General features: G+C 42.5%; 1 protein-coding gene across 3 annotated transcripts in view; it reads right to left on the bottom strand.

Annotated features, from left to right (window-relative positions):
• Positions 1-6914, bottom strand: part of LOC114043144 (gap junction alpha-5 protein-like) — a 34832-nt gene extending 27918 nt beyond the window's left edge. The window contains exons 1-2 of one of the 3 annotated variants that reach the window (XM_027862111.1): positions 6750-6914; positions 4276-4341 (exon numbers count right to left, since the gene is read on the bottom strand). The gene's annotated coding sequence lies outside the window, so the exon portion shown is untranslated. Of the gene's footprint in view, positions 1-4114; positions 4190-4275; positions 4342-6749 lie in introns of those variants that run through there. The other 2 variants (XM_027862110.1, XM_027862113.1) reach the window with 2 other exon arrangements.
• Positions 6915-16269: the final 9355 nt, after the last annotated feature.

The following is a 16269-nucleotide window of genomic DNA, read 5'->3' as shown; positions in this document are numbered from 1 at the left end:
AATTGTTCCCAGTTTTTCCTGTAAAGGTAGATAACACACCATGAGGTCAGTTTCTTTTGCTGGTTATTCACTATTGGAGAAGAAATGATTGACTCATAAAGGAACCATAGCCTGTGTCATTCACCAGGAGCCTGTTGCTTTTGACAATGGGCAGGAAGGCAGTTTCCTTCCTCAGGAGTGCTGAAACTTTCCAAGAAAACTCAGCATCTCTCTTCTTGGCAAACAACCCCTTGTACCACAGGTGAAACAGATGGGTGTCCACACACACACACACACATACACATACACACACATACACACACAACACACACATATACACACACATACATACACACACATACACACATACACATATACACACTACACACATGCATACACCCACATACACACACATACACACACATACACACACATATACACACTACACACACATGCATACACACACATACACACACACACACACACAGAAAGGGCTCCTTCAAATTCTTCTCTGTAGACTGGGGATCTTTTTCGAGGGACAAATGATCCTGGGACCCAGGTCTAAATCTTTACACAAAGGGCCAAACCCTCCACTCTCTTTTCTGATTGGTTCCTGTAGAGATGCTCACCTCAGATCTTGGACATTGTTTCTATTGGCTTACTGGAGTCTTCTGAGAACACCCAGTTGTATTATAGGCCCAAGCAGACTAGGATGCCCCCTCCCCATTCTCCCACCTTACCACCACTCTGGGCTTCTCATTGGTAACACTGGCTGGTTTAAGTGACTAGTTTTATTTTATCTCCTACTCAGGACTGTATAATTTAACTGCTGGTATACTGAGGCCTTGCAATCTAATACCCCAGTTCTCTGAGATGGCCAATTATAAGGACAAAAGTGTCAATCTCCCCAGTGGCAAGGCCAGGCTATAAGCAGGGACATAGAAACAGACACATTCATATCGCATGGAGACTCCCAGCCTGGCTGCCCCCACCGACTTCATGGGCATCCTGGGAATGTTAATCAGACCAAGTTACCATCCCCTTAACTGACACCTGTCACCCCTTCCACCATCCTATATATAGCAATGTGATCCCTAGAGCTAAAAAGAGAAAAAAACCCAAACAAACCACTCTTCCCCCAGTCACCTAGATCTACTACTCCATTCACAGCTCCTGCTTGGCTCTAGCCGAGGACTGCCAATATAGGGCCTTAGGTTTGGGGCTGGCACTCAAATTCTTATACAGAGTGGGGGGTACAGTCAGTGTGCAGAGACCTGCTCTGCTTCAGGAGTAACAAGGATGAGGATGGAGGCTGGGGAGGGGCAGAGAGCTTTTTGTTTGATGGGGGGCTTTTTGTCTGTTTTTTTTTCTATCCCAGAATAAACCCACCAAGTCTTTCTTCTACTAATTTATGTGAGTCTGGTCTCGGACCTGAAGTTCAGAAAATTAGGCAAAATTTTGTCTGACACTGAACACTGCACACCCTGACTCTTACTAGCTGTATGACCCTGCACAAGTCACTTAGTACTTCCTTGCCTCAGTTTCATCTCCTGTAAAATAAAACAGTAAAATTATGTAATCTTTGAACTCTCTCTCTGCTCTAGCATTTTATGGATCTGTGAACCTATAATGACAGTTGCATGGAAAAAGAAAATCCTAGAACATTGGCACTGGAAAGAATTTGAGAGCTCATCTTGTCCGACAACTCTCATTTTAAATATCAGAGGACCTAGAGCTGGAAGGGACCGTGGAAAGCAGCTAGTCCGACCTGTTCCCTTTACAGATAAAGAAACCGAGGCTTATCCCCTTGAAATGGGGAGGGTTGGTGAATTCTCCAAAGTCCCACAAGTAGTAGAATATAAAACTAAAATGCAAATCTAGGTCCTGGCATTCCAAAATCCAGTATTGCATCCCTTCCACCAAGGTGTCAAGCACGCAGCCACAACATGCCCAAGCGCTGCCCAACCAGATTAAAATATAATTGGGAAATATTTAAGAAAATAAAAATACAAAAAAAACCCCAATGCTAATATGTGGTTTCTTAAGTCAATATGCAGCTCACAGGGATCCTTATGTGTAATTCAGTGGCCCCTATTTCTATGTGAGCTTGATAGCACTGCCCTCACACCATAAGCTACCTCTCTATGAAGGGACTAAAACTTAAAACATTGAAGTGGCTTGTCCAACAGCACACAGCCCATGAATGGCAAAGTATGGCAGTGTGCATCATGCCTACAATATGCTTGGAGGGAACCCAGAGAGCACAGTTGCATAATTTCCTCTTTTGTGCCTTCTCTGGCCCCCTATACTACTGACCTGCTTTGCTAGTAACCGTTGAGTCAGGAGGAGGATGGAATACATAGAGACAGGCTGCAAACTAGCCCCACTGCCTCCAGAAAATCTTTAATGTAGTATGTAGTGTGGTTTTCCATGAGCTTTAAACTTCTTAGAACCTGAAAGCTTCTACATGGGACCAGACTCATTTTGATGAGCTCAGGTGCATTCCTATCCAGGATAGGAAAAGCAAAATCCTTGAAATGTATTCTAGTAATCTTCAAAGGGCCCTTAGTTTTGATAAAGAAAGAAAGAATAAAAGAAAGAAAGAAAGTAGGAAAGAAAGAAAGAAGGAAAGAAAGAGAGAGAGGAGAAGAGGAGAGAAGGGAAGGGAAGAGAAGGAGAGAAGAGAGGAGAGGAGAGGAGAGGAAAGAAAAGAAACAAAAAAGTGATACATAACTGTTAAGACCCTCTGAAGTAAATTTCAGTTAACCAGAAATCTCTATCAAGCAGAACCATCACACAAATATAATACAGCGATGCTTGCTGTCCATGATAAAGATCTTGAAGTACAGGGAGATCCTGAAGGTTCTTCAAAATTCTCCAAGAGAAAGTTAATTAAGTTTAGCAGAGATTTAGTGCTCAATGTTTAGTTTTTATGATATTTGAATTCTCTGAAGTTGTTAATGTACCCATGGCATTCACTCATTCATCCCACAAATATTTACTGAATGCCTACTATATCTAAGACCCCATGCCCTGTGTTATGGAGGATGCTAAGAAGAATAAACATAGTCCTCAGACTGCTACAGTTCAGTAAAGGGGATAAGCACATGTCCATAAATAACTTTAAATGAGGGAGAATGTGAAAATGCAATAATGAGAGAGATACAACTTGCCATGGAAATTCAAAGGAGAGAGAGATCCCTCCCAGTGAGGAACTGATACTTGTGGACCTAATAAGAGGGGTAGGAATTTTATTGGTAGAGTTGGGAGGGAAGAAAGAACATTTAAGGCAGAGGGTACAGCTTGAGCAAAGGCATCGTGGTGGGAAACTTCAGGGCATGTTCAGAGATCAACAAGTTGTCTAGTCTGATTGTCCCACATGGTATGTAAAGTGTAGAGCTTTCAATTAATCTGAATATTTAATTAATTAGAACATTTAATCAATTTCCCGAATAAGAGAGATAGCAATGTATATTGAATCATAGAACTGCAGAATTGGAAGGGATCTCAGAAGTCACCAAGTCCAAACTTTACGCAAAGTATGATTTTTGCCTATGACATCCCTGACAAGCAGTCATCCAAGTCTACTTGAAGACTTCCAGTGACAGGGTACTCACTATCATCAAAGCATACTAATGCATTTTTGGACAGCTCTGATAGGATTTCCCCCCCTACCCCTTACATTGTGCTAAAATCGATCTCCCTTTAACTTCTACTCATTGGTCCTGGTTCTGCCCTCTGAGGTTAAACAAGTGTGATCCATCATTCATATGACTATCAAATATTAAAAAAAAAAAAAGGATCATGTCCCCCTACCCCCAAGGTTTCTTTTCCCCAAGATAAATACTGAACAGTTCTAGTCATTGCTTATCAATGATTATCCTTTTTTGCCTAAAAATAGTTTTAAGGAAAGTGAAAGGGCTGGAGTGACTGTCCCAAAGAACATTGTTTGCTTTCAACCTACTACTAAGCAATTGTCTCAGAATAGATTTCACCCTGCTGACATAGTGTTTTTTTCCTTTGATTGATCAGACAAAAAAACATTGACCTCAAACCCTACATTGAGTCATTCTTACTTAGAGACACTTGAAGGGGGATAACCGCCGCTGGTTGGAAAAGTGGTGAACATACACACCTGGCTATGAAAGACTGGTCTGACAAAGGCTCTCTTTAGGAGCATCAAGAGCACAGGGAGAAAAGGGGAGCTGTCAGTCTTCTTAATCTCTGGTTGGATATTCATGGAATCTCCAAATTTCATAGCTAGAAAAGAAGTCAAGGGCTCCCCCAGAGTCCTACCTACTGTGTGCCCGAACAGGAAGACAGCCTCTACAACATCCTCAATGAGTGGATAGATCTGGCCATCTGTCAACATGTAGGTTCCATGATTTTAAAAAGACAAAAACAAAAAAACAAAGTAAAACAATTTGGCTATTATAGATGTAGATATATACACACATATATGTATATATTTGATTTATATATGGATTTGTTTACATAATAGATATATCTATCTATCTATCTAGGCATCTAGGAGGCTCAGTGGATGGAATGCCAGGCTTGGAGTCAGGAGGACTCTTCCTGAGTTCAAATCCAACCTCAGCCACTTACTAGCTGTGTGACCCTGGGCAAGTCACTTCACCCTGTTTGCCTCAGTTTCCTCATCTGTAAAATGAGCTGGAGAAGGAAATGACAAACCACTCCAGTTTCTTTGCCAAGAAAACACCAAAAGGAGTCATGAAGAGTCAGACATGACTGGAAAAATGACTAAACAACTCTCTCTCTCTCTCTCTCATATGTGTGTGTGTGCATGTGCGTGTCTATCTATACATATATGAGAAAATCTTTGGCTGAATCAGCTGGATTTCATCCACCCTATTGGTGGAGAAGAAATAGACAAAGTTGGATCCCCCAAATCCCCCGCCCAGAGGCAGGATCACTACATTAATTTTGTCATGCAGCCATTAGGTTTTTAGAGGATCTTGCCTCTCAGAAGCTGGGCTATAGATGCGCTCTGTTCTAATGTATAAACTCAGGGACCTTCTGCCATGACCAGATCCTTGTATCTGCTCCGAAAGGGCTCTTCTTAGAAGTATACTCCTGCTCATGAATTTCAAACCCCGGAATGGATCCCAAGTGCCAGAGTAGATGAGAAACAAACACCACTGAGGGACAAAACTATTTGCTTCATGTATTTTTTTTTTCTTTAACTCATAAACTCCCAGGACAGGGTCACACATAGAGAGCTGGAAGGGATTTCAAGGACCACTTAGTCCAATTCCATCATTTTGTAGTTGAGGAAACTGAGACCTTGGGAAGTTAAGTGCTTGTCCCAAGTCACACAGGAACTAAGCGTAGAGATGAGATTTAAACCCAGGTCCTCTGGTTCTGGACCTTCTCTCTCTCCACTGTGCTATACCATAGGTTACACCTAGTACCATCCTTTGCCCAGTAATCATAGCCCCTGCCACATTCTGAGGGCAAAGACTCAAGAATCACACAATGTTAGAGCCTGAGGGCAGCTTAGAGGTCATCTAGTCTAACCTTCTCAACTTACAAATCAGGAAACTGAGATCAGAGAAAGAAAATAACATGTCCAAAGCCCTAGTTATTAGAAGAGCCAGACTCAGAACCCACATCACATACTGAGAACCCTGAACCAAAAATCACAGAATGTCGGAACTGGAAGGGACTTTTGAGGGTATTTTGTCCATCCTCCTTGTCTTACAGATGAAGGATCAGAGGTCAAAGAGGGAAAGTGACTTGTCAAAAAGCCACACAATTAGTAGAGGAGCTGGGAGCAGAACTTAGGTCACTACTGAAGCTTAAGACTCAAGAATCACAGAATCATAGGATGTCAGAATTGGAAAGGAATTTAGAGGTGACTTAGGCAACTTAACTCATTTTACAGAGGAGGAAACTGAGTTCTGAAGAGAACTGATTTGTGCTTAGTTACACAGATATTCAGAAACCCTAAATTCTTTAAAATTCCTGGTAAAGTCTTAGGAGCGTCAGGAAACCTGGTGCCAAGCTCACTTTGTTATTGGTACATAGCCAAGTTTGGGGCTATACGCCAATGGGAGGAAGTTCAGGGACAGGGCATGGGCTCCAAGATCCTCCTGCATTAGACGGCACACAATTGAAAAGGAAACTTTCAATAGGGGCTACTTTATGCTTCCTCCGCCTGTGTTCCACTCTGTCTCTTTCCCACTAGCAGCTATACGGCAGGTTTGATTTCTCACACGCCGCTGCGGCTCAGCAGGGACATGATACACTGCAGGAAACGAAGCAGGGAATATTTTTAAACCATCCAACATGCCTTAGGGGGGAAAAAAACCAAAACACTTCCATAGACACTCTGGAAGGCATTTCAAAAAAGATTCCATGCCTAGAGGAAACGTTGTAAAACACACTCGACTTTTCGTTTTTTTAAGGGAACTCTCCAGCTCAGCTTCAAACTGCCTGGACCTGAATCGTAACCTGTTTCTCAGATGCCTCTCTTTTGCCTTCTCATCTGTCAGAGGTAGGCTTTAACTCCGAGTGTCTAGAGCTCTTTAAAATAGTAAAGGTTAATTCCTCCATTGGTCCACCCAACCTTTCCCCTTTATATTTACCAAGAGTAATAATCAACTAGGCATAGCAGTAGTGACAGAACATTTTTTTTTAATGGGTAACAGGAACACTTATAATCCTACCCAGCTTGGAAATTGACTTCTCTCACCGCTGGCCCATGTCTCATAATTCTTGTCCCCCCAAGCCAATGTTGTTCTTACCTGGTTTGCGTTCTCTTCAACTTTTCGTTTTCTTAAAAAATTTTTTTTCTTCCCTCTCAAAAGCTCTTTCCCGGCTTTTAATTGGTCTTTGTTCTTTTTCCTGTCTGTTATTCCTCTTTGACCCTCTCTTTTAATCTGTCTGTCTCTCTCCCTCCTCCCACTTTTTCCTACTCTTCCTCCTCCCACCCTTTTCCTCTCTGTCTCTCCCTCCTTCTCTCTGTCTCTCTCTCCTTCTCTCTCTCTCTCTCTCTATCCTTCTCTCTCTGGAACTTTTCTCATTTAAAAAGTTATTCCCCCCCCCCTTCTAGTTTCTCCTCCTTGCAATCTCCCCAGAAGGAGATAGAACCCGCCTCTGACAGCTGGTCTCCCTGAGTCCTTGGAGCTCACAGCTCTGTGTGTGAGCTGAGTGCACGCCTCCCTTACCGCATGGGCAAGGCTTTCCTGGAGCCCCATAGGCTAAGACTTCCTCTAGTTCCTTTTACTCCAGAACCCCCAAGTATACCTGAAGAATATTAGAAGCTCCCCAAGATCTCCCTCCTAGCCTTGCTCCTGTCAAATTGTGAAAATGACACATTCTTTCAACATGCAGTTGTTAGTAGGCACCTACTATGTGAAAAACTCCAGGCTAGGTGCCGAGAAGGACACAGAAGAAGCTGTCAATGAAATAAATCAGTCAACAAAACATTTCTTAAAAGTGTTTATTGTGTGCCAGGCACTGGATCAACAAATGTATGCCTAAAATCAGCTGGTCATTGAATGTTAATTTTCCGAGAGAAAGGTAGGGGGCCTTTCTAAGCCTCCATATACCAAGGAAGACACCAGTCAGGGTCAATTGCCCCTAAAAATGGAACTAGATTTAAGTTACTGAGAGATCTTTCTCTCCTTCCTTCCCCACTGCATTTCTAGTTCCTTGATCGAATCACTGATCATAGATGGATCAATAATTTGATGCATGTCATCAATCGGTTCTGTTGTGATTAACAAATTGAAATGAAGTAAGCCAGTCACCAAGGATCCATAGAACTCTAAAAATGTTAGAGGGCAGTTAGTCTAGCCTCATCCTACTACAGATGAAGGAGCAGAGGCACAAAGGAGTGATGGGTCTTAACCAAAGTTCCGTAGTGAGTGGCAAAGCAAGGTGTCCTAACTCCCAATCCAGCGATCTTTCCTAAGGTGTGCATACTCTTCACTACATGCTCGCCATGCAGCTTGCCACTTCATGGACTTGGCAAGCATATACGAGATTCTAGTGGTCATTATTCACATCTGGGTAAACTGAGGAGCTGAGAAAGAAAAGACATGACCGAACAAGCAAAAATAAATGTGTCGATGATGGCAGAATCCAGGGTTTTCCAAACCCGGTGATTTCATTCTCATCTCATTTTGCTCAGAAAACTTTGCCTGTTTTTGTTTTGCTTTCTTCTGATGGACCACTCTTCTGTAAGAGAATTCAGTCCAGACTGTCAATTGGTACAATTTATAGTCCTGCTTACATGGCTGCCTCCCTTGAAAAAATTGTAAGGTCGTATGTGTGCATATGTATGTATATATGTATATAGGTACACATATATGTTAAGTATGACTATTTCTGAGGCAGCTAGGTGGTGCAGTAAATCGTCAGGGTTATTGTGAAAATAAAATGGAATAATATATGTATGTAAAGGTCAGCTAGGTGGCACAGAGGATAGAGTGCCAGGCCTGGAGTCAGGAAGACTCATCTTCCTAAGTTCAAATCTGGCCTCAGACATTTCCTAGCTGTGTGACCTTGGGCAAGTCCCTTCACCCTGCTCGCCTCAGTTTCTCATCTGTAAAATAAGCTGGAGAAGGAAATAGTAAACCACTCTAATATCTTTGCCAAGAAAACCCCAAATGGGGTCATAAAAAGTCAGACAACTGAAATAACCAAACAATAAATTTGTATGGAAAGTGCTTTGCAAACCTTAAAGTGTTATATAAATGCTATTATTATTATTTCTGCTCCCTATAGAATCTCAGAGTTGGGAGAGCCCTCAATGGTGTTCTAGTCCAACTCATATCAGAGTATAGAATGGTTCCTAACCCCCACACCATTAGGGTCACCTGCTTCTGGAATTGCTTCTGTTTATCTAATAATCTGATACTTTGGATGGAATTCTAATCTCATCAAAGTGAATAGTCCCTCCAACAGTACAGCTAGCATCTACTTCATACTTGAGACCATGCTTTCCTGTGAATCCTCAACAGGTATGCATCCAACTTGCCAGTGGCCTTCCCCTGATTCATTTGACATTGCCTAGATACCATGGGACACATACGGACTGCCCATCAGTTATCCCTCAGTCTCCATACTTCCCAGTCCACTTTCTTTTCTGGACATACATCTCTCTGATGACTTCTTTTATCCTGCTTCCCCTATACAGTTATACTCTTGTGTACTCTCCACCTTTTTAATTAATAAAAAAGCATTATTGATTCCTTATATTTTTACTGGATTTACCCACTCCTCCCACACCACTGGAATTGAGCCTTCCTTTGTAATAAAGAAAAACCATGGAACAAATCCATCGGATAGAGTGACTTCATCTGACAACATACAGGGAGCACATTCTGCCCTCCCGGCCTCCTGGTCTGCAGGGAGGAGAGAGAGTTGTCCCATTAGCTCTTCTCTTCTCCTGAATCATCCTTCATTTATCAACGTTCTTCCTAAAATGTGGCTCCCAGAGCCGAACCCAGAATGCCAGCATGTTCCACCTGTGATCCACATAGGGCAGAGTACATACAACAGGTATGTGGTACTGTTTTGCTACTAGAGACTAGGCTTTTATTTATGTGGCCCAAGGCTGCACTGAGGGGCAGTGTGGTGTGTTGGACAGAGAGCTGCTTTGGAGTCAGGAAGACCTCAGTTCAAGACCTGCTCTGATGACCCGTGCTGGTTACTGCCGTCATATGTAAACTTACTTTAAAAAATATTTTGATAATTGATCTTCAACATAATGGTTTCTTTGCAATCCTACATATTTTATTTTATGCACTTAAAAATTATTCTAAATAGGGTTCATAGACTTCACCAGGGTGATTCAGACACAAAAATATTAAGAACCCCTATTTAATATGTGTCAGGCACTGGGATATAGGCTGAGGATATAGAGGCAAAAATAGTCCCTGCCTTTGAAGAGTTTACATTCTAATGGATGTGTGATGCTGGCTAAGTCATTTAACCTCACAGTGCCCCCAGGCCCTGAGTCAGCGAAGTGGTCAGATAGAGCTTTGGGCCTGGAGTTATGACTTGGCATTTTGAGGGTGGAAGTGTAGAGGGACAATCCGAAGTCTTCCATGAGTTTAAAAAAAAAAAAAGCTGCACACGTACAAGATGGGAAAGACATAGCTCAATAGCAGTTTGAGTGAAAAGATCTGGAGATCTTAGTGGATTGTGGACTTAATATAAGACAATAGGATAGCATGGGTACAAAAATGTTAATATGATCATTAAAAAAAAACAGATCTATGATTTCATTGGTTTAGGGAGTATGTGGTAAGAAAACTCCCTCTATCAATCCAGATCAGCACCTTCTGTGAATCATAGCTTTTTTGTGATTTGCCTGGGGGAACAAGGGAAGTAAACCAATATTTATTAAACACCTACTATGTGCTAGGCCCTGTGCTAAGCACCTTACAAATAGTATCTCATTCGGTATTTACAACAACCCTACAAGGTAGGTGCTGCTATTAATCTCATTTTATAGTTGAGGAAACTGAAGCAGACAGAGGCCAAGTGACTTGCCCAGGGTCACACAGCTGGTAAACACCGGAGGCTAGATTTAAACTCAAATCCTCTTAACTCATAACTCATAACATGTCACTTTGTGCTTCTTTTCTATAATGGTCATCCTATACACTAATTTCAGGGCCCATGGACCCATGCAAGTATCCCCAGTACCTTTAACAATCAGGTAGCCCCAGTGGTAGGAAGGCTTTGAAATGGAACTGTAAATGCTGGGTGGCTGAGCTGCCAATGCATGAGATTGTAGATTTAGGGAGTAGTCAATGCCAGAAAATCTAAAAAACAAGATTCCTCTACGTGGGCAGGTTGGTAGCACAATAGATAGAGTGCCTGCAGGGCCTGAAGTTAGGAAGACCTGAGCTCAAATTTGGTCTCAGACACATACTAGCTGTGTGACCCCGAGCATGTCACTTAACCCTGTTTGCCTCAATTTCCTCATCTGTAAAATGAGCTGGAGAAGGAAATGGCAAACCACCCCAGCATGTTTGCCAAGAAAACCTTAGATGGGATCATGAGTCAGATAAGAATGATACGACTGAACACCAATATGTCCAAAGAGAGAGTAAAATCAGGAACAAGCATGACCAATCTCATCTGGTAGATTGAGAAATGGAGGGACAAATAAATTGATGTAACTTGGTACAGAGCTAGGAATAAAACTTAGTCATATGGTTTCCTGGTCTAGTTTTGCGGTCCCTGAATCATGCCAGCCCTTGAGAGCCAAGCTGCTATCCAGTTACCACACTCTACTTAAGATGGGCATCTTGTTCAGGACCCAGAGCAAGGTTGCTTTTGCTCAGCCACCGATAGTCTGGTTTATTCTTAGCCTATTTCCTTCCAAGGCTGAAATGAGGACATTGACAAATGTAAGAAAATTTTCGTTCTGGGAATCTCAGGGCATTTTCTTAGTGATATCGGAGTTGTATGTAGCCACACGGTCCAAACTATAGCCCTTAGAAAATGTCTGTTTTCCTTTCATTGACTTATTCCCTCCTTCACCCTCTACCCTTGATACTCAGCATAGGTTGGGTCCTAAGAATGAGGCATTCAGTTTTGGATTTACACAGTCTTAAAAGGCTAAGGAGAACTTTTACCTGTGGACTCCCCGTGAAACCCTCCTTCTTCTAGCCTGTCACATTGCCATTCTGAGAAAACTCTGCCCTGGGGCCCTGCTCTCCTCACTGGCGACTCCCTCCCAGGACCACCATTTTGGGAAAAGCCCTAGCTGTGCTTCACTTTCCTGAATGCTTCCTCTTCCTCTTTGTCACCTGGTTGGCAGGACCTTCCTGTCAGAGCTTGGTCTCCACTAGCGCAGCCTTCCAGAAGCTAGGGTGCTTCTACAACACAGTGAAATGTATCTAAGTCCTGATCAGTGCAAACAATCAGTCCCTTAGAGCACCACATGTGTTCAAGTCAGCACTATTCAAAGTTTGAATTCAAATTCAAAATTCAATTTCAAATTCACAATTTGCATAATTATGCAAAATATGACAAATGGCTCCAGCCCAATAGAAATATGGAGTGGGAATTCAAATAATGCAACCTATTCAAGGGGAATTCCTTTTTCACACTAATTGGAACCTAGCTGAATCAGAGTCAGACGTTAGACTGTTGGTATATCAACCAATAGATCAAGCGTTTATTGAGTGCCCACTGTGATTCGAGCACCATGCTAGGTTCTACATGGGACCAAATAAGGATTTGACATGGCCCCTTGTCTACAAGTGTCACATGCTTCCTGTTGGGGAGACAAAACCCATGCTTTGGCCAGACTCCCCTTTATATTCACCTTCAAATCTTTACCCCATTTCTACCTGTTCAAATATTCCCTCAAGGGCTAGCCCCTCCATCACATTTTCTCTGATTACTGCAGGTAGAAGCAATCTCTTTCCTTAAATGTCTCATGCCACTCTATTTCATTTTTCTTTCCAACTTAATCTGTCTCTAACTTGTAGTACAGAAATTTTGTCCATCTCATCCTCCTTCTGGACTTTAAGCCATATGGAGACAGGAGCATCTTCTTTAAATCATGTGTCTCCTGACTGTACTTAGCACAGCTACCTCTGGGTAGGTGCTTCATAAATGTCTCTTCCTTTAGGTTGGACTGAATCAAACTGTGGCAGGAGAGATTTCTATTAGGCACGAGAAAGAGTTTTCTGACTGAGGAGCTTGTTAAGTAGTAACATGGGTTACCCTAGAAAGTAATACAATCTCCCTCAAACTCTTTAAAGAAATCTGGGCTGCAACACACTCCTCTGTCCACAATACCTGCGGCATAGTCTTCCCTAGAAGTACAGGGATGACTTAGGAGACCTTTTAAAATCTGTTCCATCCTAAGAATCTCTGGTTTCTCATTTTCCTTCCCAAGACACTTGGGTCCAGATGTTAAAAGGGCCATCTCCCCTCATGCCTTCTCAGCCATGCAGCTTGCAGGTAAGTCCTCCTGTGGTCTAATTGCAAGAGCAGTGAATCCCCAGTGACTCATTGGGAGGGCATATTGGGTAATTGGAGCCTCAATTAGCCAGCTGAGGTCATGCTTTTCAGCCAGTGCAGTTCGGCACCCCATTGTAAGTAAAGACATAGACACTGCAGGCTTAAGCAGTCCCCTCTTAAATCTTTTCCCTTTCAGATACTGGCTAAATTAGACAAGTCTCTCTTTGCCAGAACACCCTGTTCCAAGAAACGGAAAATGAAAGGAACAGCCCACGTTGCCCCTGGTATTCTGAGTGATCCCATGACCCTTTCACTTTGTCTGGGTGCTGAAGACAAAGTTTCAGAGGTCTGCTTGGGGAGACTGAAGGCACACAGAATCTCCTGGGTCCTCCTGACTCAGGACTCTTTGGGGAAAGATTTGAGCTGAGTCCCTAGGAAGGCAACCTTAGCAAGCAAAATGGGTCCGGGACGATGGGAAGGATAATCACCCAAGGCCTGATTCTTTTTCCAATGGCATTGTGCTGGACCAGGCTACTCAGATCTGATTTGACTGAGCCAACATCTTTAACACAATCAGGCTCTTGAGACATAGGTCAGCAGAGCTCATCTTATGACATTCTTCAAGACCTTTTCCAGAGGAACACACAGGATGGCAGTTCAACCTCCATGCACACTATAAGACCTTGGCTAAGGCATTCCTGATCTCTCCATTCAGGAATGGGAGATTACTGTAGACGGTTGGAGTTACCACCTTTCTCCTCACAAAAATGATACAACCCTGCTGACTTTTTTTTTTTTACATTTTTAGTAGTATTTTATTTTTTCCAATTACACATAAAGACAATTTTTAACATTCATTTTTTTATAAAATTTTGAGTTCCAAATTTTTCCCACCCCTTCTTCCCCCCTTCCTAAGATGGTAAGCAATTTGATATAGGTTATATATGTGCAATCATGTAAGACATATTTCCATATTAGTTATGTTATGAAAGAAGAAATAGTTTGCCAAAAAAAGTTACAGTTTCTTGCTTACTTTTCAAAAGAAGAAATAATAAGTTTGAATTGCCCCCAGTTTTTTGGGAGGGCAAGTGGTTGCTGTCATTATTGTTTAGTTGATCAGTTGTGTCCAACTCTTTGTGACTCCATTTAGAGTTTTTTTGGCAAAGATACTGGAGTGGTTCACCATTTCCTTCTCCACCTTATTTTATAGATGAGGAAACTGAGGCAAACAGGGTTAAGTGAAGTGGGCTGTTCTTTGGATTGGAGTCATTAATTGGCAAGACCACTCACTAGGTTAGGATTTATGGATACCTGGGTTCAAGAACTAGGTCTACCACTATTGGATCACCTTGAGCGAGTCATAGATTTAGAGCTAGAAAGGACCCTTGGGATCCTTCACCATTTTGTGCCTTTTCCCTCTTCTGCAAAAATAGGTATTATAGTAATATTTCAGCTACACAGTAGATAGTAAATAGGCTTGGAATCAGGAATATACCATCATGAGTTCAAATCCAGCCTCAGATACTTCCTAGCTGTGTGACCTGAGCAAGTCACTTAACCTTGTTTGCCTCAGTTTCCTCATCTGTAAAATGAGCTAGAAAAGGAAATTGCAACACATTCCAGTATCTTTGCCAAGAAAACCCCAAAGGAGATTATGATGAGGCAGACATGACTGAAACGACTGAACAACAAGTAATATTTCAACAGGTTGTTGTCAAGATAAAACCTTCATCAAGTTGTTCCAACCAATGTCATTTCACAATAACATCATTAATACACTATGACTAGACCAAGTCCTGTTATAAAGTTGTGAACCCCTTCCACTGATTTGGCTGACTGTCTGTTTATAATATGGTTCCTAGGTTTGCCTGTATGGCAATAATACTTTTATTTCCTTTGTTCTCAAAAGCACCCAACTCTGAGCTCTTCCAAACTCCTATCCAGAAATCAATATTCTCAGGAACATACTTGAGTGGAGCCTCTAATGGGGCCATTCTACAGATGTTGGTCTGACCCTACCTGAGTTGGGTACCTGGGACGTAGTGGTCACCATTCCCCTACCACTACCCCAGGACCAGGGTGGAAGTGGACCAAACCAACAGAGTCCCTGTGAGCATCAAGTACATGATAAGAAAGGCTATATAGTATAACTCTCGCCAATCAACCAGCAAAAGCTTATTTACTGTTGTTCAATCATGTCCCACCCTTAGTGACCCCCACGGACCAACTGTTTGTGGGGTTTTCTTGGCAAAGGTACTGGAGTGGTTTGCTATTTCCTTCTCCAGTTATAGACAGGGGTTAAGTGACTTGCCCAGGGTCATACAGCTAGTAAATGTCTGAGGTCAGATTTGAACTCTCTGGTATTTCTGGTCTTTTTTACCCCAGGACCAGTGCTCTATCCATTGCACCATTTAGCTGCCCCATAAATATTTATTTGGCACCTACTGTGTTCCAGGAACTGAAGTCAGTGGGCCCTGGGGATACAAGTACAAAGAATGAAACAATTCTTATTCCAACTCACAATGAACTTACATTCTAATGGGTCCGCTGAAGGCATCCATAGAGTCAATCAGGGCTAGGAGATTATCCACTATTGAGGTTCCTCTCTAGGAGTGGGCACAATGTGGGACAATAGGGTTCACCCTGAAGGGCATGTTTGGTGGCGGGCAGGGATAAGAAGGTGGTGATTCCCCATCCCCACCTGAACCCAATCACATCACAGGCTGGATTCCAAATAAGATACAAGTTAATATTGACAGACTCCCTGGGTCAAGACCAACCTTTCTGTTTGCTTTGTCCTCTGAGCCTAAGTCCCCAAGATTTGGAAGTGAGTAACTCCCCATAGCCCCCAGGCCAGATCTGTCATGCCCCCACATCTGCCTGCCCTTCATTCCTTTAGGACACTGTAGAGCTTGGAACATAAAAGTGATCTTACCCAGATGGCATTGTACACCCTGCTTTGGCTGGGGCTCAGCCCTTCCCCTGGCTCCCAGCTCCTTAATGCATACTGAAGGAATTTGGAGGCTATCAGAAAGGAAGTCAAATTGTTTTCGGAAAACAATAGCAAAGTAACTACAAGTCATTAGCTTCCTCCCTGGGGCCCCAAATCAAGTTTGTCAGAGTAACTGAAAGGATTGGTAGTCCTGTTTACTTACATAGCTCTGGCTAAGACCCATAAATTAATTCCTGTGTGTGACTTTCTGGAATGAGAGGAGGTGAGTCATGAAAGTCAGGAGTGGATAAAGGCCTATTAATATAGATGAGACTTAACTATAGATAGATAGATAGACAGACAGACAGATAGATACAGAGAGACAGGATAGATAA

Source organism: Vombatus ursinus, unplaced genomic scaffold (assembly GCF_900497805.2).
Source record: "Vombatus ursinus unplaced genomic scaffold, bare-nosed wombat genome assembly UNPS02014768.1, whole genome shotgun sequence".
NCBI lineage: Eukaryota > Metazoa > Chordata > Mammalia > Diprotodontia > Vombatidae > Vombatus > Vombatus ursinus.
Note: the sequence above shows the minus strand (reverse complement) of the source record. Positions and strands in the feature narration are given on the sequence as shown.